This window comes from Xenopus laevis, chromosome 5S (genome assembly GCF_017654675.1).
Source record: "Xenopus laevis strain J_2021 chromosome 5S, Xenopus_laevis_v10.1, whole genome shotgun sequence".
NCBI classification, from domain to species: domain Eukaryota; kingdom Metazoa; phylum Chordata; class Amphibia; order Anura; family Pipidae; genus Xenopus; species Xenopus laevis.
In genome coordinates this window covers 83,020,131-83,037,595 of record NC_054380.1, presented here as the reverse complement: position 1 = coordinate 83,037,595, position 17,465 = coordinate 83,020,131, and the positions used below count along the sequence as shown (strand labels likewise).

General features: G+C 38.0%; 1 pseudogene; it reads left to right on the top strand.

The window, feature by feature from the left end:
• Nucleotides 1-12,440: 12,440 nt before the first annotated feature.
• The window catches only part of LOC121394109, a 45,023-nt pseudogene continuing 39,998 nt past the window's right edge, over nt 12,441-17,465 (top strand).

The following is a 17,465-nucleotide window of genomic DNA, read 5'->3' as shown; positions in this document are numbered from 1 at the left end:
TTATTCTGAATAGGATAAGCTAACCACTGAAACTTGGTGGCACTTCTGCATCATGTCCAATACTGTTTATAATATTACCCTTTATGTGAGAAATATATATATATATTGCATATTAATATTCAGTAAAATAAAGAGTGGATAAAGGTAAGAGAAATCACCAAAAATGATGCAGTACCCCAAAGTGACCTGTTATATGTTTTTTTTTAATTGAGTAGGGTACATGGTACTGAGATGTCCCTTAATTTCAGTTCAGAAATTGTTGGTCTTTCCTTTCAGCAACCTGTCTGGCTAAATAACTGATTATCAACCTCTTTGCTGTATTAAATGCCTTGAAACCCAACTCTTCACATATTTTTTGATGCCAATAAGGATGTGGGTCATTGTGTTTATTTGAAGCTCAGAATCCTAACCTTGTGACATCGTAGTAATATGTATACAGTATCATAAAGTGGCTAAACTATCTCCCCTCTAAAAGCAAGTTGCTGTTTAAAACTCATCTGTCCACTAAAATCAATTCATATTGTACAGGGAGTGGAGGTCACAGTGGATCTAAATGGGGTCTGACGGCATAAGGGCTCTTACACACGTGCGTTTTTTTTTTATTTAACGCTAGTTTGAGCGCAAATAAACACATTCAATAACTGGTTCTATTATATTCTACCTGGCTGTACGCATGAGCATTCTGAGTTGTGTTTTACTCCATTTGCATTTCAGTACATTTGTTTAGATGCAGCATGCTGCATTCTCTTGCGCTTGAGACTAGTGATGGGCAAATAAATTCGGCAGGTGTGAATTAGCGGCAAATTTCCGCCATTTCGCCACCGGCGAATAAATCCGCAAAACTCCAACGAAAATTTGGCGGTGGTAAAAAAAATTGGACGCACGTCAGAAAAGTTGATCGTGTCAAAACCGTTGTTCGTCAACACTATTTGGACACCCATTGACTTTAACGCCGAGCATTAAAATTGACGCGGGCGTCAATATTCGAGTTTCGCGAGTTTGTCGTCATTTCGGCAAAGTGAAATGGGAGAAATTCACCCATCACTACTTGATACGTGTTCAGCCATCAGTAGAATAGAGGGTTGCTTTTAGAATGGACAAATATGCACTTAGTTGTTAAACATGCTTAAAATATATATATATATATATATATATATATAGATATATATATATATATATATATATATATATAAATGCTCAGCAGAAATAAACACCTGTGTGTAAGAGCCCTAAGGGGTGCAGAGGAGCAGAAGACCTACAGTAAGCCTATACCTTGTGAATATGTGGGATAAAACATCTTGCAGTTCAGGGGGGCAGGAGTCACAAAGCAAGATTACGCATAATTTTCAGATGGATTATCTTCCTAAATTAGGTGTATGCATAGTATAGTTATAGGATCCCTTATCTGGAAACCCGATATCCAGAAAGCTCCGAATTACGGAATGGCTGTCTCCCATAGACTCCATTTCATCCAAATAATCCAAATTTTTAAAAATTATTTCCTTTTTCTCTGTAATAATAAAACAGTAGCTTGTACTTGATTCCAACTAAGATATAATTAATCCTTATTGGAAGCAAAACCAGCCTATTGGGTTTATTTAATGTTTACATGAATTTCTAGTAGACGAAAAGATCCGTTATCTGGAAAACCCCAGGTCTCAAACATTCTGGATAACAGGTCCCATACCTGTACAAGGTGCAGTGGGGCAGGGTACACAAAAAGGGCCTAAAACTGGTGAATCATTGGGAATAAAGCTTGGTATAGAACAGAGGACACATGGTGAAGCTGTGTCAGTTACCAGGGGTATTTAACTATTTTTAAAGTCAGCGTGGCTAGGTCTGTTTTTAGACAAAGCTACAAAAAGAATAATGCAGTTGAATTTGATACTGGTACAAACAGAAATAACTTGCCTCTAGTAAATTCAGTATTATATAAAATGATGGTGCAGAGTAGTTTAGTTTTGCTGATTTAACATTACAACAAGCTCCATAGTTCTATACTTTTTCTGAGTCAGCTTGTTCTCTCCAGCGTGCAGATCATAAAATAATAAACAAACAAACAAACATGGCTTTCAGCTATGGAACAATAGTATGTCATCAAAAGCATCAGTCGATAGCTCTCTGGAGCCTTCAAACCAACCAGGGATTGAGTTGCTTACTCACTGCAGTGCAGACAAACACATTTATGGAAACAGAGACCTTGCCCATTTGTTTTATATAAAACAGATTTAAAGGAATATTGTTTGTATACATCAAGACAATTTTACATTTAGACAATTTTGCACTAGCCTGGGGAAAGCACGCCTGTGCCTGTAGATTTAATCAAAGAAGACTGAATATTAAGAGTTTTGTGCAGCAATAGCAACTGACCACATGTACTAAGTAATGTTATGCACCTATACCAATAGGTATACTATGAGCACTAAAAAACTGCCTCTGATATAATGCATCCAATAACACCCTCCTTCTACTACACTGTAGGGGGCATTTACAGTTCTGGGCAGAAGTCCAAAAGCACTCCACTTAGTGTTCATTCAACCACTACTTCTGCCCATGGGAATGGCTGTGCTAATAGGGCAGGTGATAAGGACATTGTTGAATTCTGCGGCCTCTCCCGCTCCACAACTTACATGCCTGAATGACGCTGTAGGGCAGGGGGCAACCTCCACCACCTGGTAAGGATCTCCTCTTGCCTCATGGCAGGAACGTCTTTGTATATTTTTATATATATATATATATATATATATATATATATATATATATATATATATATATATATATATATATATATATACAGATCATATACAAGGCCACTATATTAAATCCATGTGGTGGTGTAAAACTGCTTGCATTACCCTCTCTAATGTAGTATTCGGCAGTAGATCCCTTAAGATTAGAGAAGGTTTAATACAAGGTGCATTTTTGGCCACGGGAATTGTGGATTTGTCGAATTTTGGCCCTAAAGTAGCAGTACTGACAGATACATTCAGTGTCGGACTGGTCCGGTGGGCCCCCGCCGGGCCAGGACCCTTCTCCAGATATTTAGAATTGCAAAAATATACTGAGCCGACGCGTCTTAGTAGGGGGGCGGGGGGCCGGAGGGGGGCTCCTGGACAGCAGTCCCGGTGGGCCCCGGGCCCCCCAGTCCGACCCTGGATACATTTGTTTCAGGAACGGGTTGGATGTTTTTGTAGAAAGAGAGGCATGCAGTGATTCTGAAATGATCTTTTAGTACAGGTATGGGACCTGTTATCCAGACCTGGGGTCTTCTGGATAATGGAACTTTCTGTAATTTGGATCTTCATACCTTAAGTCTAAATAAAAATCATGTAAACATTAAATAAACCAATAGGCTGGCTTTTCTTCCAACAAGGCTTAATTATGTCTTTTTGATCAAATACAATGTACTGTTTTAGTATTACAGAGAAAAAGTAATGTTTGAAAAAATAATATTTCAAAATTCGGATAAAATGGAGTCTATGGGAGCTGGTCTTTCTGTAATTGGGAGCTTTCTGGATAATGGGTTTCCAGATAATGGATCCCATCCATATATCAAATATTGGGGACTGGGAGTTCTCTGACCATGCAAGCAGCTAACCTCTAACATCCTGACTTCAAGAGGGGTAGAAATGTATAATGGGTATGTCAGGGATTACACCCTAACCTTGGAAAGAAGAAGAGTTGATTGAGGCACAGAACTCCTATAGTGGTGGATACACCGTTTATTTAAAACATAATTAAAAGCAATTAAAATTCACACTCACATTTCCCTTACGGGTTTTTGCGCATTGAGTCCAAAAAACTGTTTTTCTGGACTCAATGCGCAAAAACCCGTAAGGGAAATGTGAGTGTGAATTTTAATTGCTTTTAATTATGTTTTAAATAAACGGTGTTACACTATTACCGGTTTGTATTCCTGCTTTGGGAACTTGGAAGGAGTTGTGAACGCTGGAGGAGAAACCTGAGAGAGCTTCATGTTAAACGCACCATACCACGGCAGTGGTTTGTAAGTAGGCATTTTATATAGAAGGTGGAGGCATCTGCATCTCTGGAACATATCCCATTTTCACAGGAAAAGCACTCTTCCGTCCCTCTGTTCACCTGTATTGCCACTTTTACTCATTAACAGTCACCCGAAGGAGAAGGGGAAAACACATCCACTTAACATCCAGTGCATGCACGGGGTGATATTTTTACATTGTAAACGTATTGCGCTATGTTTGTTTTTTATTTCTGTTGCCACAGGCGCTGATCGCTTCTTATACGTATTCCCTCTTTGGGGGTTTATATATATTCGATTTTGGATTCATATACAGTTGAGAGACTGTGAAGGGGTCGGCAAGAAATAATCTAAGAGACTGACATTTTTTATTGGGCTGCATTTTGTAAGCTATATTGTTTTTATTGTGCACTAAATGTGTAGTGCACTCCTCATCACTCTACACAGTATTACTATTTAACGAAACGTTCATTTGTATTGGTGTTTAGTATGGTTTTATTTGAAGTCTAATGCATGTTAATAGCTCACTTTATCCACATCATAATATACTATCTATGCTATAACATGGCTGGATCCAGAGATGCCAACACAAATCATCTGAAAGGTTCCAGTATTGCTGTTTTCAAAAATATATTTATTTCACGCAGGCCTGGACTGCAGATGCCAGAGGGTCTAATATGAGATGCAATAGTCAGTCACTGTATCACTGGTGGGGGGGGGGGCTGTTTGGGTCTCCGTGTACTTGAATGCCAGGGCCTATTTTGAATCCCAATCCAGATCTGATTTCATGTTACCTTGCAGTGTGAAACCAAGCCATTGCCCAAATGCCAAAACTAGATTAGTACTTAATAACGGATAGCCTGGTGTCTGCCTTCATTTCAGAAGTGTGGGTGATGATTACATGCAGTTTTATGGTGGGATCAGGCATACCTCCCAACTGTCCCTTTTTCAAAGGGACAATCCCTCTTTTGACAGCTCAACCCGCAGTCCCTCATTTGTACTGGAAAGTCCCTCTTTTCTCTGCACTGAACAGCCAGAAAAACAAACAAAGTCTCTCACTTAATTGGCTTTTAGAAGAGAGCCCATAACAGCTAACAGGTGCAAATAAGATACTTTGTAACAATTTTGAGACACAAAAACACAGTTTAGATTTTTTCAAACTTTCATAACCTGCCAAATTTTGTAAAACAAACATGGTAATTAGGGGGTGTGGCCACAGAAAGGGGTGTGGTCAAAAAATTGCTGCGCCACGTGCGGAAAAATTTTTTTTGCCCCACTTTTTACTTCCAAAATGTTGGGAGGTATGGATCAGGCACAGCATTTTGTGTGCAGCCAACAGATCCATTGTAAAGCTGGCCATAGACGCACAGATCGAGGATTCGTACGATTTTCGGATCATGTGTGGAGAGTGCCGAACATCTTTCGTCTGGCGGAGACCGGTTGTTTGGTTGATAGGACAGGTTTGATTTTGACCCGACCGATCCCGCAGTAGCCCATTGCATATCGTAATTGGATCGTTCGGCCATACGGCCGAATGTTCAGATTACCCCCAATATAGCCATGCTCGTTAATGGCATATCGGGGAAAGATGTCACCAAACGAGCGGATCTTTGAGTCTATGGCCACCTTAAGGGGTTATTTATTAAAGTCTGTATGCCAAAAACTCCAAAAATACGAGCTTTCTTTTAACCATAAAAACTGCAAATTTTTAGTGGAAAAAAACGTAAAATTTTTTGAGGGTGTTAAATCAGAATAAAAAAGTACTCCAACTCAGACCTGCCGAGTTCATGTAGAAGTCAATGGGAGAAGTCCAGAAGATATCCTGATATGAGCAATATTCATAAAAACTTGTACAGTTTGAATTTTTTCACGGTTCTATTGAGTTTTTTTTCCTGCACAGGAATTTTTTGGGAAAATGTATTGATAAATAAGGGGAAAAAAAAATCTGTGCGGATTTGGTCAGACTATTTTTCCAAAAATTATCAGAAATTCCCAGATTTTGATAAATAATCCCTTTAAAGTGTTTGTCACTTGCTTAAATGGCCAAAGTATTGCGCATTGCTGCCTATGGATCAACACAAGTTTAAAAAAGGAAATGATTTGTGGCTATGAGAGCCGTCTCTGCTTGCCCTTCATACCACCAAATTGAGAAACTATATTAAACCCATGCAAAGGTAAAATTCTGTCATTATGCACAGTTTTTCCATTAACAATTTCAGTTACTTAGCCCTCTTTGATTCATTAATAACCAGTAGATCTTTACAAACAAGATAAGGGCATCCCTTAAAATTAGAGAAGGTTTAATCTAAGATGCATTGTTTTGCCATGAGAATGGTGCTTGAGGGATTTTCTCCCTGAAGTGGCAGTACTGGCCACTTTTCAGTTTCAGGAAAGTGATGGATGTGTGTGTAGAAAGTGAGGAAACTGAATCTGAAATTGACTTTTAATACCAGATTGTTTGGGGGCTGGTAGTTTTTTGGCCACACAAGGAGCTGACCTCTAAATCCCTGGCTTAGTATTCTTAGGGATCCCGTTATTATAAATAATAGCCCAGAGGAATGGTATCACTATGCCATGGATGTAGTAGAGAATAAACAGATGAACAATGCAGAATTGTCTCTGCTGTTTTCATTTATTGTGCCTTCATACACAACTTGTTTCAGAGTTTCCCCCCTCTCTCAAGTGGCCAAAGGTGGACAACCCGAACCATGTTGTGTATGAAGGCACAATAAATGAAAGCAGCAGAGACCATTCTGCATTCCGATCAGTTTAAAGAATCATAGTATTGAAGTATCTTCTTTGTTTTGCAAGATGATGATGCTGTCATCCCTGAGGCACACTTTTACTATAAACATGAACTTACTGCACTACAAGCCTAATTAAACAAATGATTTATGCTTTCAAAGTTGGCCACAGGGGGTCACCATCTTGTAACTTTGTTATACATCTTTGCAAGACCAAGACTATGCACATGCTCAGTGTGGTCTGGGCGTCTGTTCGGTGGTTAAGCTTAGGGATCGTCATAAATGATCAAAACAGCTTAAGTCAAATAATTTCTGCCATAGAAGCCTGTACAGCGCTGGATCTGCGGATACAAATCTCTACACATTTGCTGGCTGCTTTACAGTGAAACAAACAAAGCTGCTTGAGTTCTGGGAAGTAAGGTGTTTGAAAGTATGATCAGTTTCCCTGCAGAGCAGTTAGGGACTGTCTAAAGTTTCCTATCTGTAGCTGTCAGAGCAAGTAAAATGAAGGGGGAATTTCACTGCATACAGTCAGGTTTATTATAAAAACGGTAGACATTTTTTTAATTAAAGTACATTGGAGATAGCTTACTTTTTTATTAAAGAAAGTAAAAATTTGATATATTTTTGCCTTTATATCACCTTTAAGGGTAATAAGAATACCACACAGTATCACAGACGGTACTTGATCCCACTGGCAATTATACTTTAGGTTACCCTTTTGTAATTAGTAAATCAAAAGTTGCATATTTCTTTTTTTCATGGTGAACCTAAATGTTGCCAGCATAGTTCCAGAAACCCATGGCAAAAACTAGCCTTTCTTAAATTGTTGTCTTCAGATATAAGAATTAACATTATTCAACAGGTCTGACACTGGGAGAAGTGACATGTTCTCTATAGGAGAGGTGATATTGCGAGAATCTGGACCTGTTGTTGTCTCAGCTTTGTTGTGATTTGGTTGGAATAGTGTGGGGAGGAGGTGCACTGGTTAAAGATGCAGATTTATGAGAGGTCACTGTCACAGCCTAGAGCAGCTGTCATAGAGGAGCCCTTTAGCCTTTTAACCAAACAGCACATGTGCAGTACTGTATGACGGAAACTTACATATCACATTAAATAAGAACAATACAATGTTACATGTATTCAGGCTCAACTTCCTCACAGTCACACACCGTAGAAGCCAACTGTACATTTACATGTTTTGGATCACATGGATCCTTTCTCAAGTGTCACTCTTGAGACAGGATCTGTGTAATCTGCAACATGTTGTGAGACTTATTAAGGTTTTGCAGCACAGTCTGTGTTTTGTGTTGCACTTTCCCACTTTATATTTGTCATTAGACAATTCTGGCCTACGTGGCATTCTATCTATCTATCTATCTATCGATCTATCTATCGATCTATCTATTGATCTATCTATCGATCTATCTATCATCTGTCTATCTATCTATCTATCTATCTATCTATCTATCTATCTATCTTCTATCAATCTATTTATCATCTATCTATCTATCTATCTATCTATCTATCTATCTATCATCTATCTATTGATCTATCTATCGATCTATGTATCATCTGTCTATATGTCTATCTATCTATCTATCTATCTATCTATCTATCTATCTATCTATCTATCTATCTATCATATAACTATCAATCATCTATCCAGGCGATGTTTTGCCAGGGCACCGCTAATTCACTAAAACCCAAAGTTGCGCTCAGGGAGGTGAAAGTTGCGCTAGCGTTAATTCTCAAGCAAAGCGAAGTTACGATAGCGATTTTGCATATGGCACCAAGTTAAAGTACAATGGACGTATATGTAGCAGCAAATACATTACACTACACAAGCCTGGAAAAGCTTCATAAAATAAAATAGAGTAGTTATTTTGCCCTATACATGTGCCCACTGTTAGTTTATGTGCCATATGTTAGGAAATGTAGGGGGGACAGAAGGTACCCCAAAAAATGTACAATCTTTTTCAGCCTATCACCCTTATAAAAGTAAAAGACGCCAGCGCTTTTTGGGACTTAGAAAAAATGTCAACTACTTTTGAAGCAAGCCCTATCTACTCTATTGCACTTCGCCTGGTCTGAGGTGGCAAAGGCAAGTCTGGCGCAAGAGGTAACGCTTGGTAAAATGCGCAAGTTAGTGAATTAGTGTAGTTACGTCCCTTCACCATAGCGCAACTTCGCCTGGTGTAAGGGTGCGAAGTAGCGCTAGAGTACGTCCACTTCGCTAGCAAATTTACACCAGCTAGTAAATCGGCGAAGTAACGAAATTATGTCATGCTGGCGATTTTTCGCTAGCGTTAGCCACTTCGCTCTTTAGTAAATTTGCCCCTATCTGAGGTACCAAACTAATATACAGGTATTACAATATTGAAGCCTGTTGAATCAAACAAAATGGCAAATTGCTGACTTTTATCAAGTTATTTTTGAACCACGCTGAAGGATTTCCAGTAGTTCCCGGACTAAATGTGACTTAACAGGAGCTTCATTTTTCCAGAAAATGTGTTCTGTGCTAAAAATGGGTTTTGCTACATTATTACAATCTTCAGACGTTACAGAGTAAACGTGTACAATAAAGCTATATTTACAAAACAAACATGTTGCTTGCTTGTGTTTGGGACAGCTGAAGCTGATGCTTATGAAGATCCAACACTGGAGCTTACAGATTCACTATATAATCAAGAACATTTTTAGAAGATGATTTATTAAAATGAAAACCTTACAAATTCACTGGCAGAGGACACCTGCTACTCTACTGTTTAGCTTCCCCCATTCACTACTGTTTCAGGTTGTGAGGTCAGCCTGTTTTTACCCATGGACTTGAAGGCATTTTCATTTCCCATTTATAGTCTGTGGTAAACTGAGCTTTCTATTCCCATACATAGCTCCTGAGCTCACTGCACACTCAGCCATTCTAAGCTTCCTAGATAACAGAAGGCCCTTCCCATAAATGGCTGTCACTGCTTTACCTCCTAGGCAAGGTTTTAGCCATTAATGTATCACAGTATCATTTTATGAAATAACTTCACTATCTTGGTGTAGTTTGTGTTTAGTTGGCTACTACACCATAAACCGCTAATCTAACATTTCATACTACTCCCCAGGATAATATTCAATACTCCTCTCCATTTACGAAAACAAACTTAGCTGTTTGTAACTTACCATTACTATTATAGTAAATAATGACATCATTTAAAATAAACCTTTTTTTCATACTAAAGATACTGTACATATGGACTGATAAACAGCTGTTAATTTCCTTCTGCCAATAAATGAGCATTAACAAACAAGGGAAAGTTGTGCTCACCACTAGTTTTTAAAAACATTAGGCGGGGGTGCAATGAGGGTGTGACCACAAAATACATATAGACAAATACAAGATTCCTCAGCACTCAACCCATTATCAATATATTTAAGACAGAGACATTTTGTGCATACTGCTACTGAAAAATGCCTTACCCTTTAAACAAACTGCAACTTACTAGCTGCTTTCAAAGTCCCTTTTATAAAATGTATAATTAAACCATAGAATTCTTAATGAATCAGATGAAAATTGAGCATAGGACTGGCCAGATATGGGATGACTTTGACGTAGTTGGCCAGCTTAAATATATTGCAATATATGGACAAACAATCCCTGTTTTGTTTAAAGGGTAAGGCATTTTTCAGTAGCAGTATGCACAAAATGTCTCTGTCTTAAATATATTGATAATGGGTTGAGTGCTGAGGAATCTTGTATTTGTCTATATGTATTTTGTGGTCACACCCTCATTGCACCCCCGCCTAATGTTTTTAAAAACTAGTGGTGAGCACAACTTTCCCTTGTTTGTTATAGTTCTACAAGAGCAGTGACCAGCTCCATGTTGTAGCTCCCACCCCCTCCAACTATAGTCAGGTGATCCCACTGGTGTCTAATAAAAGGGCAGCCAAGTTTGGGAGTTTTACTTTGAAAGCAGCTAGTAAGTTGCAGGTAAAACGTATTCGTCCCTTTTATAAAATGTATAATTAAACCATAGAATTCTTAATGAATCAGATGAAAATTGAGCATAGGACTGGCCAGATATGGGATGACTTTGACGTAGTTGGCCAGCTTAAATATATTGCAATATATGGACAAACAATCCCTGTTTTGTTTAAAGGGTAAGGCATTTTTCAGTAGCAGTATGCACAAAATGTCTCTGTCTTAAATATATTGATAATAAATGAGCATTGCTAATCTATTATCTGCTCAACTACATTTGTGGGTATGTATTTTTCACTAGTTAATTTAATTTACTTTAAGCTAAAAGGAATCCATCTTGAAAAGCTACTCCCCAAAGCTAAGGTTCTAATGAAAATATCACGTAATCAAGAGTTACACGTTAATTAAGTAGCTTTGGTTGATTAGCTTTTTTCATTATTTGAAGGAAGATAACGAACTGGCTTGCTCAGTAAATTACCTTTCTAGTTACTGTCCTCTCTAATTTACTATACTCATCTAAATGTACCAATGTGCAGGGAACTGGAAACATGTCAGAATGTGTTACACAACCTATAAACCCTCATTTTAATACACTTAACAAAAATATAAAATTTTTCTTGCTATGTCGACTGAAGTATTGCTTATTGTTTGTATTCAATTTTATTTTATCTATGCTTTTAGGACATCCCTTAGTATAATATAACCAATTGTTTAGAAACTTTTTAAGCCTCAGTTGAATATCCAACATGTTGCCAGCAAACCTCTACTTGGGACCTCTGGTCAAGACCCTATATAGCAGCAAATACTGTATATCTATATGTTCTCCCCAAATCTCACCCTATTTGACCTTAAAGCTGGGCTTATAGATATATCTGGGAGTGTTTTCTCACTCATCCTTCAGATAAGCCTCCCTTTGGGGGCCACATTTTAGGTACCGATTTTATACACAATGATAATAAAGGAAACAAGCTCTTTTTTTTTTTTTTTTAACTTTTCTGACTTCTACATTTTCAGGAAGGTATCCTAGTTTTTGGCAGATAATTTAATGGTTAAATACCATAAATGTTTAAGTTCATGGTAATTTGGTATGTCCAGCTGTCAGGTTCTGGGATTTAAAAAAGCATAATTTGTGAACAGAAATTGCAATATTCAATTGTCCTGTTCTGGGGCTCAGTAAACTAATAACTACTCCTCCTCCTACTACTACTACTTTGCAGTCTGTTTATCTGAATTTTTTGTGAGGTATGCTGTGGCTTACCTAAAAATGGGCAAATATTGTATAATAGGAAAAGGAATATGTGTTCTCTTGGGCAGTGTACTGTAAAGGAATTATGCCAGTTAACAACAGTACTACACTGGACCCTCAATATACATTTTTCTATCCATTCAGCGTTAGAATACACCTTGATGTATAAAGCTGGCCATAGACGCAAAGATCTGATCATTCGAATAGAGGATTCGTATGATTTTCGGACCATGTGTGGCGAGTCCCGACATTTTTCGTCCGGCAGAGATCGGTCGTTTGGTCAATCGGACAGGTTAAAAGATTTCTGTTGGCTGCTGAAAATATCTCTGCATGTATTGCCAATCGTACGATTTTCAGAGGGAGACTGTCACCTTCTTTTGTCGGAAATAAATTTTGTATGATTGCTGTCAGGGGCAGAACATCGGCTGATCTGTTCTTTTGTACTTTATTTGATCGGAATGGTTAGTGGCAAGTCGGGAGATGGGGAAATCCAATCGTACGTATGACCAGGACCAGTATTACAAATTTACTAGCAATGTACTTGCCGGTATATTTGTACTAGGTTATGTGTTAATCTACTTGTGGCCTAAATAAAGTTCTCAGTTCTTTTATAAGCCTGTTTGTGGGATCTGTGAGTGCCTGCCGTTTAAACCTTTGGTTGGATACCTCCACCTCGAGCTGTGGGTCTGGGGTGTGAGCACCGTGGCCTGGTGAGACAATAACCTTTTTAGGTTTTTACATTGGGACTTTTTCTTTAAGTGTAGTATAGTGAATTCTGCCCCTCCCAGATCTTTTACACTGCCTTATTTAGCCTTTTAAATCATTGACCTTCACATTCACACCTCTGTGACATCACCGCCCCTCCCTCCTGCAGGCCTATACTACTCAGTACTACTCATAAACCCAGTGTACCCATTACACTAGTGACATGACATTTGTTTCCACGAGAATCCCAAAGCATAGACCATGTATATTTTTATTCAGAGTTGGTACACCCTTATTAAAATGAAAAGTAATGCTGAATTTGAATATCACAAAAGAACCTTCAATCTGTAGAGGTGTTAAACTGGGTTGTGGAGGGCTCACTCTCCAAAATCATGTTCTCTATGCTTCTTCATTCCCCACCCCAGTTTTCTCCTGATGTTTTTTTGATTTCTATGGGAAACTTGAATTGGAAAAACCGTGAATGGTTTACGGAAACACACTGAAGTTGTGAGTTGCTAAATCAATTGTTGTTCACCGGAAAAAAATAGAAAGAAGAACAGTAAGTTATTTTAACATATAGTGTACATAGTATGGCAAATATAACTTAGCAATAAAGATGTATTTTGTGTATATATTCCAGAACCTCTTTTATTGTTAGCCATTTCATGCATATGTCATATAAGTAGGCTTGTAAAGTCCTCTACGGCATACTTTAGGCAAAACCTTGTCCAGTGTTTGTCATTTTATTTTAAGGTTAAATGTTTGCTTGTATGTGGTTCTTGTTTTGCTTAACACATTATAGTTCCAGCAAAGATAAACCAAAAATCAAGAATGAGAATGGCTTCATAAGGGAGAAGCTGTTAGAAACAGTTTCAAGAGAGAAGACACAGTTTAAGGAAAAGACTTGTACAACTGTTACAACAAAATATCTTGAGTCTAGACTCTAGTAGTTGTGTTAGCAAGAAGCTGCCTAAGTAACAAAAGACTCTGAGAATCCTAAACAGTAACAAAGAGCACAGCCTTGATACTGGTAATTTTGCAGGATATGCAGGAGAAGCACAAATCTTCCTTGTCCAGTTACATAGTTACATAGTTACATAGTTAAATTGGGTTGAAAAAAGCAAAAGTGCATCAAGTTCAACCCCTCCAAATGAAAACCCAGCATCCATACACACACCCCTCTCTACTTTTAATTAAATTCTATATACCCATAGCTATACTAACTATAGAGTTTAGTATCACAATAGCCTTTGATATTATGTCTGTCCAAAAAATCATCCAAGCCATTCTTAAAGGCATTAACAGAATCAGCCATCACAACATCACCCGGCAGTGCATTCCACAACCTCACTGTCCTGACTATGAAGAACCCCCTACGTTGCTTCAGTGACAAAAAAAAACTCTCCAAAAAATGAAATGCTCAAAATAAACTATCTACAGGCCTTTAAAGGAGATTTACATAAAGATAATAAAATGGAGATCCTTGAAAAGAAATCAAATCCTACATTTTCTGATGATGAATATGATTCCCCCACTATGTCCTCCAAATCATACCTTAATTATGACCAAATATTAACTTAAAGGAAAAAAATATAATTTCAATAAAATGAGCCCCCAAAATAGGTGTGCAAACAGTTCTGCAGTATACAGTTGGTCAAGACGGAATCAACGCCAGCAATCTCGCTGAAAAATAGCGATAAACACAAAAATAAAGTGGACGTCATACAGATGAGGTAAGTTTGGTTCCTTCATTTTCGTTCACCTACTTTCATGTATACTGCATCACGTCTTAAAGGGATACTGTCATGGGAAAACATGTTTTTTTCAAAATGCACCAATTAATAGTGCTGTTCCAGCAGAATTCTGCACTGAAATCCATTTTTCAAAAGAGCAAACAGTTTTTTATCTATTCAGTTTTGAAATCTGACATGGATCTAGACATATTGTCAGTTTCCCAGTTGCCCCCAGTCATGTGACTTGTGCTCTGATAAACTTCAGTCACTCTTTACTGCTTTACTGCAAGTTGGAGTGATATCACCCCCCTCCCTTTCCTCCCCATCAGCCTAACAACAGAACAATGGGAAGGTAACCAGATAGCAGCTCCCTAACACAAGATAACAGCTTCCAGGTAGATCTAAAAAGAACACTCAGTAGTAAAAGCCAAGTCCCACTGAGACTGATTCAGTGGGACTTTTTTTTTTTGTATGTGATCAGTATGTTCAATGCATACAAACATTTTACAATTTGGTTGTCTCAAGCCCTCCACATATTGACATTGCTTGGAATATCTAACTTTATTCTCTAGTCTACATGCCACTCTGAAATCTTGTCCAAGAAGGGTTTGATTAATTTAGAAAAAAGGTTTAGGCCACTCCAAACTCACCCCCTGCATGTTCTTCTTAGTGCAGCTCCATTTAAGTAGTAAGATATGCTCAGGAAAATAGAAAGGCGGCACTCCAGTTAAGAGGAAAGGTGGTTTATAGGCCCATGATTAGGCCCTGAAACACATCAGGTGCTGTTGGTCTGTAACTTGTTGCAATAAACCACCTTTCCTTTAAACTGGAGTGCCACCTTTGATTAATTTAGCTCCATTAAGGGGATGAGCTGCATGCTGATATTTAAAGTACAAATGCATAACCTTTAATCCCCTAAATCACCCATAGCAGCCTTTTGCCAACATGGATAATTCCCAGCTCCTTAAAATACTTTACTGTAAAGGGTTAACACATTGAATTACAAAGCACACTTCTCAACACCTCCCCTTTTTATTTTTGTCTGATATCTCACCTGCAATACTTTATTTTGAAGGGCGTTGGTCAGGATTTTGTTTGGCATACTGATTGAATTGTCTGACCATAATATTCATATATTTTGTGTTTTGCTGCTATTGCTTTAGGATTTGTATCAGTCTGGCTGTGTGTGTGTGTGTGTGTGTGTGTGTATACGATTGTGTTCAGCATAATACCAGTCCAACATCACTAACCTGATCACTCACAATCACTGTTTTTGGTTGAAATTATATTTCTACATGGCAAATTTACTAGTAGGTGTAGTAGAGTAATAAACCAGTAAAAAAACCAACAATCATGACATGCATCCTGCTGATTCTGTGTAACTGACTCATTAATTGAGGCTTGTTCCAAATAATAGCAGTATGGCATTCTATTAGTGAAGTCATTCATTCATTCATGAAAATACAGGCGCCCATTATGACTCTTATTTAAGATATCCAAATAGAAGAGGGGGATGGTGGTTAGCACAGCTTTTCCAAATGGTATGCGTCCAATTTCTTAATAGTTGCTCTGTGCTGCAACTGCTGCAAATGATCCAAGTATAGGAGAAGGAAGAGGAACTCCAGCAGTATTACTGCAAACAACTTTTTATTCCAGGCAGTGGTAAACACAACATGTTTCAGGTACAATACCCTTTATCTAGTGAATTCTTATTTAAGATAGGAAGACAGCAAATGTTGTGCATGCTGGTTATACTGCATTTCTCTCTAAAATAAAATAGCTCATTCCAGACATTGTTCAGATGAACAGTGTACTATGATTAGAAAGTTGATGGGAAAAGGGAAAACATATAAAAAAAAATGATAGGCTGCTCAGTTAAAATGATCTCAAATGCATCAAAATGGCAATTTAAACCTACAAGACATGGAATAAATGAAAACTACTATTCAAATTGATAGAAGAAAAGCCAAAATGGCAATGATCAGCTCCAGGAAGATCAAAGAAGACCTAGAATTACCTGTGAGTACTGTTACAATTAGAAGACACCTATGTGAAGCCAAGTTATCAGCAAGAACCCCCCCGAAAGTCACAAAAAAAGGTGTGCTGAAGAGGTTACAATTTGCCAATGAACACACTGACTGTCCTAAAGAGAAATGCCTTAACTTTTTGTGGACTGATGAAAGCAAGATTGTTCTTTTTGGGTCTAGAGGCCGCAGACAGTTTGTCAGATGACCCCCGAACACTGAATTCAAGCCACAGTACAGTGTGAAGACAGTGAAGCATGGTTGCACAAGCATCATGATATGAGGATGTTTCTCATACTATAGTGTTGGGCCTATTTATCACATACCAGGGATCATGGATCCATTTCAATACATCAAGATACTTGAAGAGGCCATGTTGCCTTATGCCATAGAAATGGGAGTTTCAACAAGACAACGATTCCAAACACACCAGTAAACGAGCAACATCTTGGTTCCAGACCAACAAGATTGATGTTATGGAGTGGCCAACCCAATCCCCAGACCTTAATCCAATAGAAAACTTGTGGGGTGCCACAAAAATGTGGTTTCTGAGTCAAAACCAAGAAATGCAGAAGAATTGTGGGGTGTAACAGGTGACAGAAGTTGGTAGACTCCATGCAACACAGATGTGCAGCAGTTCTCAGAAACACTGCTTATACAACTAAATATTAGTTCAGTGGTTCAAAGGAAAGCAAAATCTTAAAACATTAAAAATAATTTAGTTTATACAGTGAATGTTTGCGTTTGTAAAGAAGAATGCAGACACTGCTATTTTTTTTTTTAAACAGGCTTATTTTTTGTCTTTACATTGTGTTCATGTAAATAAAAGCTGTTATAAGGATTTTGAGCTTTATTCACATTTTTAAACACACAGCTTTTATTCTGAACACTGTGGGACACATTTACTATTGGTTGAATATCGAGGGTTAATTAACCCTCGATATTGGACCCTCGAAGCAAAATCCTTTGGCTTCAAATATCGAAGTCGAAGGATTTACCGCAAATGCTTCGATCGAACGATTGAAGGAAAAATCGTTTGATCG